We start from the raw sequence: 12,964 nt of genomic DNA on the forward strand, positions 1-12,964 counted from the left end.
CCATCCAGGCCACTGCCCTTCCCTACACTGTTCACTGCTCTTTGGCAGAACAACTTCATCTTCTTTCCTCTAGAGCTTCAAGGGACACACCAGCGATGCTGGTGCACCTGGGCCCTGGGTAAGTGAATGTCCCACTTTGGGGGTCACACAGGTGAGGCTGAGCAGGGCCTGGAGGTCACCCAGGGAGACTGAGCAGGGGACTCTAGACCAGGGTCCTGGGCTCTGTGGTCAGTGGTGATGCTGTCCCCGAGACCAGCAGGGGGGCCTAGCACTGGGGACGATGGTCAGCCCCCCTCTTGGTCTAGCTCTTCTAGATTGCCCTGAGGCTCGGGCATGCTGAGACCAGTTTGGCAAGGTTGCCTGCAGTCAGGTGCTGCTCTGCACGTGACATGGGTCTGACCTGGCCTGTGGGCTCAGGGTGCCTCCCCCATGGGGCAGAGGCTGGGAGGGGTTGTCACCAAGTCCGGACTCCATGCAGAGGACCAGTGGCTTCCACCCAGGGGGCAGACCCACCTGGGCTCCTCGGCCCCATTTCTGTGCCAGGGGAGGGGGCTCAGGATGCTGAGGAGCCATGGCCCGGCCTGGGCAATGGGAGGCAGCGACTCAGGATGGAGGCACCTCGGTGTCGCCCTGGCCACTGCTGGCGGACGCAGCCACTCCCGACCCTCGCCCTGGCCGTCTGGCCGCTGACCCCTCCCTGGGCAAGCCTGAGCCCACCGAGCACTCACCACCGCCTTTCCTTTAGGGTGGGCCTGGCGCCGTGGGCCCCCCTAGTTGCGAAGGGCCTTCAGGGAAAGATGTAAGTGTGGGGTCAGGGGAAGGGTGGGGCAGGCGGGACCCTAGGCGCTGGAGCCCAGGGCAGTGTGGATGGTGGGGAGGGCGGTGCCGGGCAGCATGCCCCTCAGGGGCTCAGGGAAGGAGACCGAGTGCCCCTGTGTGATGGGCCGAGGGCGCCAGGCCATGCCCAGCCCCCCATGAGATGGGCCCTCTCTGACTGCAGCATTGCTGTGCACAGGTGCATGCAGGCGCCCAGGTTTTCAGCCATAAATGGGCTGAACTGTGGCCATGTCAGGAGGCTCTTGGCAGCTCCGAGGATGAGCCTGGAGCCACCACCTGCGGGCAGGAGGGCACCGTGTGCAGGGCGTCCCCACTGTGCACACTCAGGAGAGGGTTCTTCCTGGGTCCTGCTCGGCAAAGCGGGGAAGGGTTCTGGAGCGTTTCTCTTTTCCATGCTGGGGCCTCCTCAGGCCTGCTCCTAAGCAAGGAAAGAAGCAAAAGCACAAATGAAGGAACGAATGCGCATGTTTCCTCTTGAACGTGGAATGAATTGATCTCTGTTTGCAAACACTGCCCACCAATGGTGAAATCTCATTGGTTCTCTCGGCTGCGAATTGGCAGCGTTGAGTCCCCTCGTTGGAACCGTGTGTTCGGCATTATTCTGTAATCACGTGACCCTCTGTCTGTTCCAGGGCGACGCTGGACCCACAGGGCCGCAGGGCCCTCAGGGGCTGAGGGGCTTTCCGGTGAGTTTTGCTTTAGCGTGATTGGCTCCTTGTTTCCCCACCACGGCTGTTCAGCAGGCTCAGCCCCGTGTGCTTTAAGAACGGCTCTGTGCCTTCGCAGCTGGTCAGTGGCCAATGCCCTGAGCCCCGTTGTGCCCCTTTACACACCCCCAGACTCTTCTCTGGAGCCCACCCCTTCCTAGAGAGCAATTTCCTGGTGCTCTGGGGCCCTGCTCAGCAGCTCCGGTGGGTTGCGGCTGCCCCAGCCTTCCTGCACCTGGGAAAACCCTTCCCTTATCTGAGGGCTGCCTGGGGGAATGTGGGGGAAGAAGGTGATAAAGTATTTATGTGCCTGGTGCTGTGCAAAGAGGAAGACTTACGTTTGCCCCCGTGACCCAGATCCCACCTTGTGGCTGCCTGCGGCGTCGTGCTGCTCACATGCTGAGAATGGGACATGGAGCAGAGGGGAAAGACCCGAGAGGATCTGACGCTGCGAAGGACACTTCCCTTCCCCACACTCCCGCCCATCCCTTACCCCAGCGGATTCGCCGATAACAGCAGTTCGTCTGTTTTAAAATATTTCCAGTACACACAAAAGACATGCACAGATTTTTTTTTATAACTCGCTTATTTTGTGTGCTTGCATGTGCACGTTTTGAGTGAAAAGTGAAATGAACGGCTGAGGGGTTCGACCTGTGAGCCCCACGCGCTGCTTTCGCAGCTCCGCCTGCCACAGCTGGTAGGAGGGATTGGTGGGATTGAAACCAGAACTTTCGGACTCCAAACCCGGCATTCTCCACCCTGCCACGGCCCGCTGGCGTTTGCTGCACTGGGGGTCTTGCTGAGGGGGTGTGGCCAGTGTGTTAGAGTGTTCCATGTCCTGAGGACTCACTGGGTGGACTTCATTCCTGCCACCATGCCTTGGGGGCCTCTGCAGCTCATACCAGGCACCGACCTGAGCGAGCAGTGCTGGGGGTGCAGGGTGCTACTGCTGGGTGCTGGTGATGAGGGAATCGGGTCAGGGACACGGGCCTGCGCAGGAGTGGGCAGCTCCATGCCTCAAGGCATGAGCCAGGGGTCCTGGCTTCTGCTGCAGCACCCCCAGGTCACCCGTGAGCTGGAGGCAGGGCAGTCATGCGACTCGTCCATCCCCTTCCTGGGGCCAGGTGGCCCACTGTCCAGCTGCCCGCCATCTTGAGTCCACCCCATTTCCTCCTTCTAGAAGGAGGACAGGCCAGCGTAGGCCCCGCATAGCCCCGACACTGCATCCCTGCTCTCGCTCAGGGCGCTCGGCCACCTCGCCAACCCCAGGCCAGTGCTACGAAGGAAAGGGAAGTGACATTTTGGGGTTGTGTGCTCAAGTACAGATGTCAGAGGTCAGGAAGGTGGAGGGCATCCAGTAAAGCCAGAGGTCCCAAAAGCATTTTGTGATTTTCTGTGTTTTTCCAATCAATCCTGAGGCATATCACATGGAATTTGTTCCCAACAAAAAATGAAAGTTTGCCAAATACTTTTCTTTTTTTAAACACACAAGATCAGAGTTCCAGGTTATTTCTCTGGCAAATTGGCTTTCCCTCAGCTGGACTTTTTATGCTTTCCTGAGTACAGACAAGGTTCCCAGCAGCCCCATGGTGCCCACACATTTAGAGAGACACAGGGTGGTTGGGAGGCACAGGGGGGAGCCAGCGTTGGGCTTTCACTCAGAGGGATGAAGGGCAGGCACCCTTGGTGAGGGCAGCCTTGGGGTCCAGGGCCGCGTGCAAGTCCCAGCACTTACGGCTCGGGGTCCCACTCAGCTGCCGTGCTTTCCTCACCTGTGACACCTTCATGGCCGGACTGGTAGGCCCAAGGTCAGTGCCCAGTGAAGGTGCGGCAGGAGCTGCATGTTCCACGGCCTGGCCGTGCCCCCAAGGAGCGGCGGGTGCAGGAGCACCCGTGTCAGTGCCACTGGGTTCATGCCTCAGCTCCTCCACATCCTTCTCAGGCCTCTCTGTGCCTCGGTTTCCCCTTTGTGGAGTGGTGGTGATCTCAGCGACGTGATTCCTGCAAAGCCCTTAGAAAATGGCCAGAGTGTTGGAAGTGCACAGCCTGTTAGTGCCTCTTACCATAAAGTGCCCCCACAGGGCGGATGTGCTGGCGAGCTTGCACCTCACTGGAGAGTTACAGGCATGAGTGCTTTGGATGAAGGACTTGGGATGGGGTGGGTGGGAGGTTCTGTTATGTGCCTCATCTCTGGTTGGCGGGGTGCCTGCCTCGTTCTGGGTGGAGATGCAAGAAGCACAGGCAGTGCCTTTGGGGTCCTGAGGCAGGGAGGAGACCTTGCAAGACAGGGCCCCCCATGGGAGTCCGTGAGCTGAACGCACAAACCCTCTGTGCAGGCAGGAAAGCATCGGGTGAGAGGCTCTGTGCTGACTCACTCAGTGGCCTGAGGACAGTCTAGCAGTGAAAGCAGGTCCTTCCTGATTGGAATCTCTCTGCGCTGTTGCCCTGCCCTGTGAGCCCCGGCCAAATTGTTCCCTCTGCTCCTTCCTCCAGGGTAAGAATGGATGCCCTGGACCCCCAGGAAACCCCGGTGCCCCAGGAAGCCCTGTGAGTATCTAGAGGTGTGAAGTGAGGGGATCGGGCAGGCTTTGAAGGGATACGTGGCTCATATCACGGCTTGTCTGGTTTCGACCCCTGGAAGCACTAGGAGGGATGGATGTGGGGTTTGAGTGTAAGATATAGGAATCGATGGAGGATGTGGGGTTTGAGTGGAAAGAATTGGCCAAGGCAAGAGGACCCAGGATGGATTTCAAAGAGTAAAATACATATTCAATGCTTGTGGCTCCCTGTGTTTACAGCTCTAGATGCCCAAAGGGATGAAGCTACTAAAAACGTGAGATAAGTGTAAATGGTAGTTTCATGTTCAGAGGATGAAAGGACAGGGTCGGGCTGACCAGCCTCCCCTTCTCAGAGGACAGGGAGTGTGCAGCCGGCAGAAGTGGAGACCCATCTCTCCTACTGGTGAAGAGGTGGGTGGGGAGTGCAAGGAGGGAAGTGGGGAGGCAGTAGAAGGAGGGAACAGCCCTGAGCCCTGGTCTCTGGATAGAGGATTTGGGTGGAGGAGACAGCTATTCAGTTATTCAGTGGGCTCTAGGGTTTGTATACATCAGAATTTGCCCTAGTCTCCACTCACCCCAACCCTGGCAGCCTGCTCAGAAGGCCACCCAGGTGTGAAGACAATTGCACAGGGCAGTGGGACAGACCAGTCTGTCTTTCCTGGTTGTAGCTCTGAAAGTCCTGCAGCCCAGGACGCCCATCTGTCCCAAAGAAATGAAGGCAGTGGGTCACCCTGGTGGACCTCACTTCCTGTTGGACCAGGGACCGCTGGCCATTGCTGACTGCTGTAGGAACCCCACTCACCATGCTGTCCCACTCCCTGGCCACAGCTCAGGGACCTGCTGTGCCTTTCTCAGCCTCTTTCCAGCCACTGTGGGAAGGGGATCATTCCTTCTCCTCTGCTGATGACCTCTGAATGCAGAAGGGTCACAAGTTCCTGACCCTGCCTGAGTTTGCACCTGACCCCTGGGAGAATGAAGGTCTTGCTTTCTCTCTGCAGGGCCAGAAAGGGAACAAGGGAGAAGGTGGCAGCCCAGGACTTCCCAGCTTCCGGGGTCCCCGTGGGCCTCCAGTAAGCAGTGACCACAGCGTGGCTGAGGTGCTGTGTTGCAGGTGTAAATGTCAGCTTCTGCACCTGTCCCTCCCCTCTGTGTCCTCGTGTCCGTCTGCTCCAGTCAGAGGGGCATGATAACGGGAGATGGCGGAGTGCATGGGTGAAATGCAAGCATGGTCACAGCCGGTGGGATTCTCAGCCCTGGCTCCCTAACAGTGAGACCTGAGGAGCGGGGAGATCTGAGGAATGGCTCATGGTCTCGCTGGGCCTTGGGGCTGATCCCTCAGTACTGTAATCACACCACCTACCTCGCAAGATTAAACAGAATGACCCATGTACAGAGGTCGGCAACGGTGCCTCCATCCCATGTACCCCACAGTTACAAATACTGCACCTGTGGTTGTGGTGGGTTAGCTGTGCTGATGGAACTGGGAGGGATGAGTGGGCTTGGGACTGCAGGTCCTCACACAGAAGTTTGCTTTCCAGCTGGTGCTGGGGTCTAGGTCTCCAGACTCAACAACGAAGGCAGATGAAGCCCATGGGTGATCCTTATGGAATTTCTCGCTGCAGCTCCCCAGCGCAGCAGGGCTCCTCTGAGTGGCTCAGGGACTCAAACATTCTGACTGCAGCTTGCTGTCCTGTTCTGTCTACAACAGCCCACCCAGGACTGCTGGCCGATGGACGGGGTTGAATGAGCTCTCAGGAGTAGAGACCATCTTCCTTCCTGTCCCCCCTCCTTCCTTTTAACTCTGTCCTGTCCAGTGGCCCCTGCAGTGCAACCTGGCCCCCTCCAGGTGGTGAACCCATCCACCTTGCCAACAGTTCGACCCTGAGCCTGACTCTGGCCACGTATTTTCCTTGAGGCTGTTGGCTCAGTTGCCCCTGAAGGCTGAAACTTCCTGTCTGCCCCCTTATTAATAAGTGTCAGCTCCCACTGAGCAGCCAGCCGAGCCTTCAACACCGCACCTGCCCTGTCCTGGCACGCTGCATTCTCAGGCAGGCCTGTGACACAGGCAGGGTGCCGACACACACAGATGAGGAAACCAAGGCACGGGGAGCTTGGGGAGGGTGTGAGCAGGTCATCCAAGCCACAGAGCCACAGGCGGAGAAGTCATGGCTAAGACCGAGGACTTAGGGCCCCTTCCCCAGGAGGCCCCTCCCTGAGACCATTTGTAGCGGTCCCAGGATCCTTTCGCTGGAGTCACCACTCACCCACTGACCAGGAGCCCAGGCCCGGGCCCTCCATACCCAGCAACGGTGTTTCTTTTCCCTGCATAGGCTTACCTAAGACCCCTGCTTGGGGTGTCCTTGGTCACCAGGACCATCCCCCACTGTCCTTGCTGAAACAGGATGGGTTATCATTCTTGTTTGAAGGTGGGTGTGTGCATGGCACACATTGGTGCTGCAGCCCAGCTGACGCTTTGCTCTTTTCTCAGGGAGAATCAGGAGAGAAAGGAGCTGCAGGGACGAAGGCAAGTGCACCCCAGGCTTCTCTTCCCCCAGGGCCCTCCCCATGGGCATGTGGGGCTGATGGTCCCAGCCCTGCCCAGGGGCCACCTTGACATCCATGCCACAGTCTGAGCAAGGGGGCCACGCTGTGATTTTGCTCCAGGCCTACGAATCATTTCCCAGTCCCGAGGGAGGCATCTTGACACAGCTCTGCAGGTCAGCCGGTGGCATGGCCTGCTAGCTTGGACCCCAGGTTCCGCAAGGTCCAGGCCCACTCCCCCCATCTGCCACCAGGACCCCACTTGGCTCTTTCACCACCACCTCTCTCTGGGACATCTTGGTGGCTCCTCAAGGGCAGTCCCTTGCCATACCGCAGCAGGGTGACCTGTGCAGACCAGAGCAGAAGCTGTGGCCCTTTTGAGTTTGAGGCTCAGACCTGGCAGAGGATTGCATACAGCATGCAGTGTGCAGGGCACCATCCGGCCGCTTGGCCCTGTTGACCCTCTCAGCCTTTTTGTTCCTGAAATGTGCAGGCAGCTTTCCTGAGGACCACCCACACATTTTTCAGAAAGCCTGCCCCCACTCCCCCTCATTCCCTCTTGGGCAGCCCCATTCACGTGGGGTCCCCTGGGCAGGGCAAGGGCCCATTATCGTGGTGGGAAGAATGGAAGGGGAAGTCTGTGGGCTGGAGAGCAGGAGGGGGCTGGTGCCACCAGTCAGTGGCTGCAGGAAGGGGAGGCATGAATGGCCCCTGCGCACGGCGCTGTGGGGCACCAGGAGGGGCCGAGGGGCCAGGCCGAAGGTCAATGGCTGCCCTGTGGGTTCCATTGCAGGGTGCCCCCGTAGAACCAGGGTCCCAAGGAGAGAGGGTAAGTGTGGGGAACAACCAGGGGCTGGGGTGGCTGGGGTCTGCCAAGGGGGCCAGCCCAGCAGTTTCTGCAGCTCTCAGAGGAACTCACCAGGTCCCGGAACAGAGGCTCAGCCCCCAATGCTGCTGGACTCGTGTTATGGCCTCTTTCCTTTTCTTCTCCTTGTGTTTGGCTTTTATTTTAAGGAGTAACATCCTCACAATTACAAAATCAAAGCCGGGCATGGAGACACACTGACAGGTGTCCCTCTGCTTGTGTGCCAGCCACCTGTGGCTGCAGTTGCCTGGCTCCAGGCTTGTCACCCAATGTGGCGGTGGGGAGGGTGCAGACTTCCCCAGAGTGACACATCTTGGTGCTGCACTCAGAAAGGCTTTCCTTAAGTTTCACACCGGTGGGGAGGGGGCTCCAGCTGCAGCCCTTGGGGGTTGCTTGACCTTGGTGCCTCCTTGCCCAGCCACTCAGCTGCCTCTGCTGCCTCTGCTGCCTCTGCTGCTCCTGCCCGCTTGTTCCCCCCGGGCCTGCAGAGACTTCATCTCATTTTTCAATTTTCTTTGTGAGCTGATGGCTGTGGCATCCCTCCTGCAGCCCGGGAAAGTGGAGGTGGAGTGGACATCCTGCCTTGCATTCCTGGGTCCTCTCAAGTCCTGGGCACCAGGGCCAGGGAGTGGTCAAGCAGTATTTGAGGCCCCCCAGGGGCATGTCTCCCAGAGTCCCCCAAGCCGTTACTGGGGAGTATGGGCTCGAGTTCTATCTAGGAACTGGAACTCAGGGTCTCTTCTCTAACACCTTGACCACTAAAGCAGAGTGCACCTTCCTCCTGCTGAGCAGTTTAGGGTCACAGCCGGGGGTTACACAGCCTCCCTTCATGCTCCTGGGGGTCCGAAGTGCAACCAGCCCCCACCATAGACAGGCCTCAGCACTGAGGCGCTCTAAGAACGTGCATATTCAGAGCCCTGAGCGTAAGACCACCATATACCCTAAAGGGCTTCACACCTGAAAAATGGGTGCAGCCACTTGAATTTGGCTAAACTCATTTTTCCAATTCTGCAGTTTTTTATTGGCATTATAAAAGCAATATAGACATGTTTTTAAACAATATGAATTGTATGAAAGTGAATGCAGTGAAAAATGTGCCTCAGTACCTGTCAGCTTCAGCCCCCACCCATTACAGGGCGCCGGGTCTTTTGTCCCTGCGGAGAGATCCTCTGTGCACACAGCCAGGCAGGCACGTGCCAAGCAGCACCCAGCTCTCACTAAGCCCCAGGGTGTGCTGTGCTCTGGGCAGTGCGTGTTCCACATTTGCACGGACTTGTCTGCCGGGCACAATGGCATGACAGCACCTGCCTCCTGTCCCGTGGCTCCCGGGTGTCAGTGAGCTCAACCCCTGCCCCTGCCCCTCTCGGCCGCAGCTGGAAAGGGCCGGTCACCACTAAGGCTGTCCAAGCGACTGCAACATCACGGCCTTGGCCCAGGGCCTCGCAGGGCTGGCAGCTGCCCTGTGACACAGACATCAGAGGCTGGGTCTGGCCTTGAGAGTCACTGTGGTTCTCAAATGCATGGATCTGGCACCCGAAGCCTGGGCTGGCAATGAGGAGAGAAGGGTCCCAGGCAGGGTTTTCCCTAAGCTGCTGGATAATCTCTGAGGCTGGAGGGGGTTCAGGGCCCCCTGAGAGCCTGGGGCCTCTCTCAGCTGGGCACCCTGACCTTCCTGCTGACACTTTGGAGCTGGTGGACTGAGTCTGGGCACCCACCTGGGCACTGGGGACTCGGGGTAGGTGGACTGAGCCTGGGCACTGGGCACTGGGGACTAAAGGTTGCAGGCTGAACCTTGCCATCCCTTCTGCCCAAGTTGTGCATCTTCCAGGACTCTGGGGGCTGGGGCACAGCCCCTCCTGCAGCACTCCAGCCCCACCTGGGCAGCACACCTGCAGTGATGCATCTGCTAAAACATCTCTTTCTTCCTCTAGGGAGATCCTGACATCAAAGGAGACAGAGGTCCTCCCCGTGGGAAAGGCCAGCCTGGGGATCCTGGAATCCCAGGTCACAAAGGCCACACAGGCCTGACAGGCCCCCAGGGACTGCCTGGGGAGAGTGGCCAGACCGGACCCCTGGGAACTCCGGGCCCGCTGGGATTCCCAGGACTCAGGGTAAGGGCACTGGCCCCTCTGGACCTGAAGGGAGCCAGGGAAGTGTGGGCACTGGGATCTGACTTACAGGTCCTGGCTTGTCGGTGGCTGTGTGGCCTGGGGCACATTATTTAACCTCTCTGAGCTGGTCCTTTCTTGATTGCAAAAGGGATGAGAATATCCTCTTCTGACAGGTTTTTCATGATGATTAAGTGAAATTGTGGGTAACATAGAGGGGCTCCAAAGAAAAATAAAAGCAGGTTCTTCTTTGGTTCTGCCCCTGCCTCAGTGATGAATCCACAGACTTAATGATTCCTCTGGCTCCAAGCTTGGGAATTTGAGCTCCTGGATGCTTGGCCATCCAGTCCCTGCCTGGCTTGGCCTCTCTTCTGTCTGCCTGCCAGAGGTGCATTCTTCCAAAGGTTTGCTTAGTGTGTGTGTGTGGACACACCTGTGTGTATGTGCTTGTGTATGTATGTGTAAGCATATTTATTTTAGTGGCAGAATGCTCATGTGAATTCTTAACAGCAGCACACAGGCTTCACTTGTGTAAGCACTGGCGGGAGCTGGCCTCCTGCTGTGGCAACCGCTCTGCCCTGGCTGCCTACTGTCCCCCAGCTGCTTGTTGTCCCCTGACCACCCACTGTCCCCTGGTTGCCCACTGTCCCCTGGCCACCCACTGTCCCCTGGCTGCCAACTGTCTCCCAGTTGCTTGCTGTCCCCTGGCCACCTGCTCCCGTGGTTTCATGCTATCCCCTGGCCACCTGTTGTCACCTGGTCACCCACTGTCTCCTGGCCACCCACTCTCCCCTGGCTGTCCACTTTCCCCTGGCTGCCAACTGTCCCCCTGGCCACCTGCTGTCCCTTGGCCACCAGCTGTCACCCTGGTTGCCCACTACCCCCTGGCCATTCACTGTCCCCATGGTAGCCCACTGTCCCCTGACCACCCACTGTCCCCTGGCAGCCCACTGTTCCCTGGCCACCCACTGTCCCCTGGTCACCTGGTCTCCCCATGGCTTCTTCATAGGCCCCTGGGGGCCCCATGTCCCTAAGAGCATAGGCTTAGGGGACCACATGGCCATGTGACTCTAGGGCTCAGTGTTCAATTGCTTACCTGGCTTCCGTGGTCAGCCTGAGATTCAGGTGCCCCAAGGGGCAGTATTGCCAGGGCCTGATCTCGGCCAAATCCAGGGGTAGCTGCAGGATGCGCTGGCTTCTGAAGCCCCTGGGCCACGTTCAGCATCCCCCATCATGCTGCTGTGGTGGCGATGGTAATTTTGGAACTGCCATAAAAGACTTGACCAAGAAAGGAAAGAAGGAGGAACTTGACCTTTTCCAAGGATCCATCTAAGGCCAGGTGCTGGGGCTGCAGAGAGGCGACGGTGGAGCTGTGCCTGGGAGACAGGACGCCATGGAGAAGGTGGCAGGTGACATGGGGAAGCATCCAGTGTGACGGCCCGAGAGCTGCCCTCCAGTTCTTGAGAGACTCCCCATCACCGAGTGACTCAGGGGGACCGCTGTGCCTTCTGGTCAATGAGCTCAGCTGTGTTGCCACAGAGCGGGGAGCTGGGTGGGCAGCCAAGCAGAGGGGCCAGGGAGGCACAGGGCTCAGAAGGGGCTCGCTGTGAGCAGCGTCCTGCAGCTAGGCAGGGGGGCAGGGAGGGATGGGAGCCAGACTTCAGGGATGCAGGAAGCAGGAGGGCTGCAGGGTACAAGAAGGGCGGCCAGGGAACGCACTCCCGAGGCGCGTCTGGTCTCCTCCTTCTGCTTCCCGAAGTGCAGGGAGACCTGACGCCCCTCCCTGTCCCTTCCAGGGAGAGTCTCCATCCCTGGACACCCTGCAGCGCCTGGTGCAGGAGGAGCTCAGCCAGCAGCTGGAGGGCAAGTAGCTTGACGCCCCCGAGGCCCTGTGGATGAGGGCAGCCGTGCAGGCAGCCATCCCCACATCTATCCTTGGGTGCTCTGACAGCACAGCTCCAGGAGGCACCCGCCTCCACCCATCCACTGCAGGAAAGCTGCTCTGGAGCCTCTCCCACTGTGGCTGTGGTAGCCTGTGGATGCTGAGCGTGTGTGCACCCCACATAGCTTTCCATGCATGTCGCCCTGGGCCACCCTAGTGCATTGCCTCATCTGTGCACAAGGAAGCTGAGGCTGCCCACAGCAGGGTCAGGCTCCAGGGACAGTGAGGGCCACTGGGCAGAAGAGCCTCTGGTCAGCTCCCTGGGCAGTGCAGCCTCTGGTTACCCCCCAGCAGTGCAGCACAGGCCAATTCAGTTCAGACCCTGCAGGTCCTAAAGGTTTGCCCCCTTCCCAAAATGCATCCCCCCTGCTCCGCAGACAGACTTGCTGACCTGCTGGCCCAGATGCCCCCGGTACATGTGAAGGCACCTTTAGGCAGACCTGGGCCCCCCGGAGCCCCCAGCAAAGATGAGTTTCCAGGCCGGGTGGGGACCATGGGGGACCCTTGTCTGCCTGGGCAAGGGGGCCTGGAAGGACCTTCTGGACTGATAGGCCCCAAAAGGTGAGCAGAGGCCACAGAGGAACAGGACACGGCATGTGCAGTGCACACTGCGGCTGACCACACGTGTGAAGAGAGGGGCTCGGGGTGTGCAGTGCATGCTGTGGCTGTCCAGGCATGCTTCACTCCATTTTCATTCCCTGCAGCCTGATAACACCCTGCATTTTGACATCATGTAATTTTTCATGCATCTAAGTGGTTTTCATACTTGATATTTTTTCAAAATTATGCTTTTGCTAGGAAAATTGAATTAGATCCCTCCTACTTTTCTTTTCTCCCTCCATGTCTGTTGAAGTTTCTCAGGGGTTGATGCAGACCCCTTCTTCTTCCTCTCTGAATCCAGAACTAACTGAGAATCGAGGCACTTAAGGACCAGCCCAGTGGAGAGTAAATATCAGCTTTATGACTGCAGGAAGTGGCTTTAGAGTTGCAGCCAGAAATGGTAGCTAACTCTCCAGCTCTCAGCTGGAATGGCTTACCTGGATACAGGTGGCTTACCTGGATACAGGTGGCTTACCTGGACACAGGTGATTTATCTGAACACAGATGGCTTATCTGGACACAGATGGCTTACCTGGACATACATGGTTTATCTGGACACAGGTGGCTTACCTGGACACAGGTGATTTATCTGGACACACGTGGTTTATCTGGATACAGGGGACTTACCTGGACACAGGTGAGTTACCTGAATACACATGGTTTACCTGGATTCAGGTGGATTACCTGGACTCAGGTGGCTCTAAATGTGGACAGCTCTAACAGTAGGTCTCTCCTTTAAGGTGAGGACTGTCCCGCTTCACTGAGCACATGCCGGCAAGCGGGCAGGGTGCCCTCTCATGACAGGC

At 58.3% G+C, this 12,964-nt stretch overlaps 1 long non-coding RNA gene across 1 annotated transcript; it reads left to right on the top strand.

Annotated features, from left to right (window-relative positions):
• Positions 1-1,464: 1,464 nt before the first annotated feature.
• LOC143676162 (uncharacterized) lies at positions 1,465-6,810 on the top strand. The gene is made up of 3 exons (XR_013171872.1): positions 1,465-1,523; positions 4,038-4,091; positions 6,591-6,810. It is a non-coding gene; the product is annotated as an uncharacterized LOC143676162 (long non-coding RNA).
• The last annotated feature ends 6,154 nt before the right edge of the window (positions 6,811-12,964 follow it).

The sequence above is a fragment of the Tamandua tetradactyla genome, chromosome 3, assembly GCF_023851605.1.
Source record: "Tamandua tetradactyla isolate mTamTet1 chromosome 3, mTamTet1.pri, whole genome shotgun sequence".
Lineage (NCBI taxonomy): Eukaryota > Metazoa > Chordata > Mammalia > Pilosa > Myrmecophagidae > Tamandua > Tamandua tetradactyla.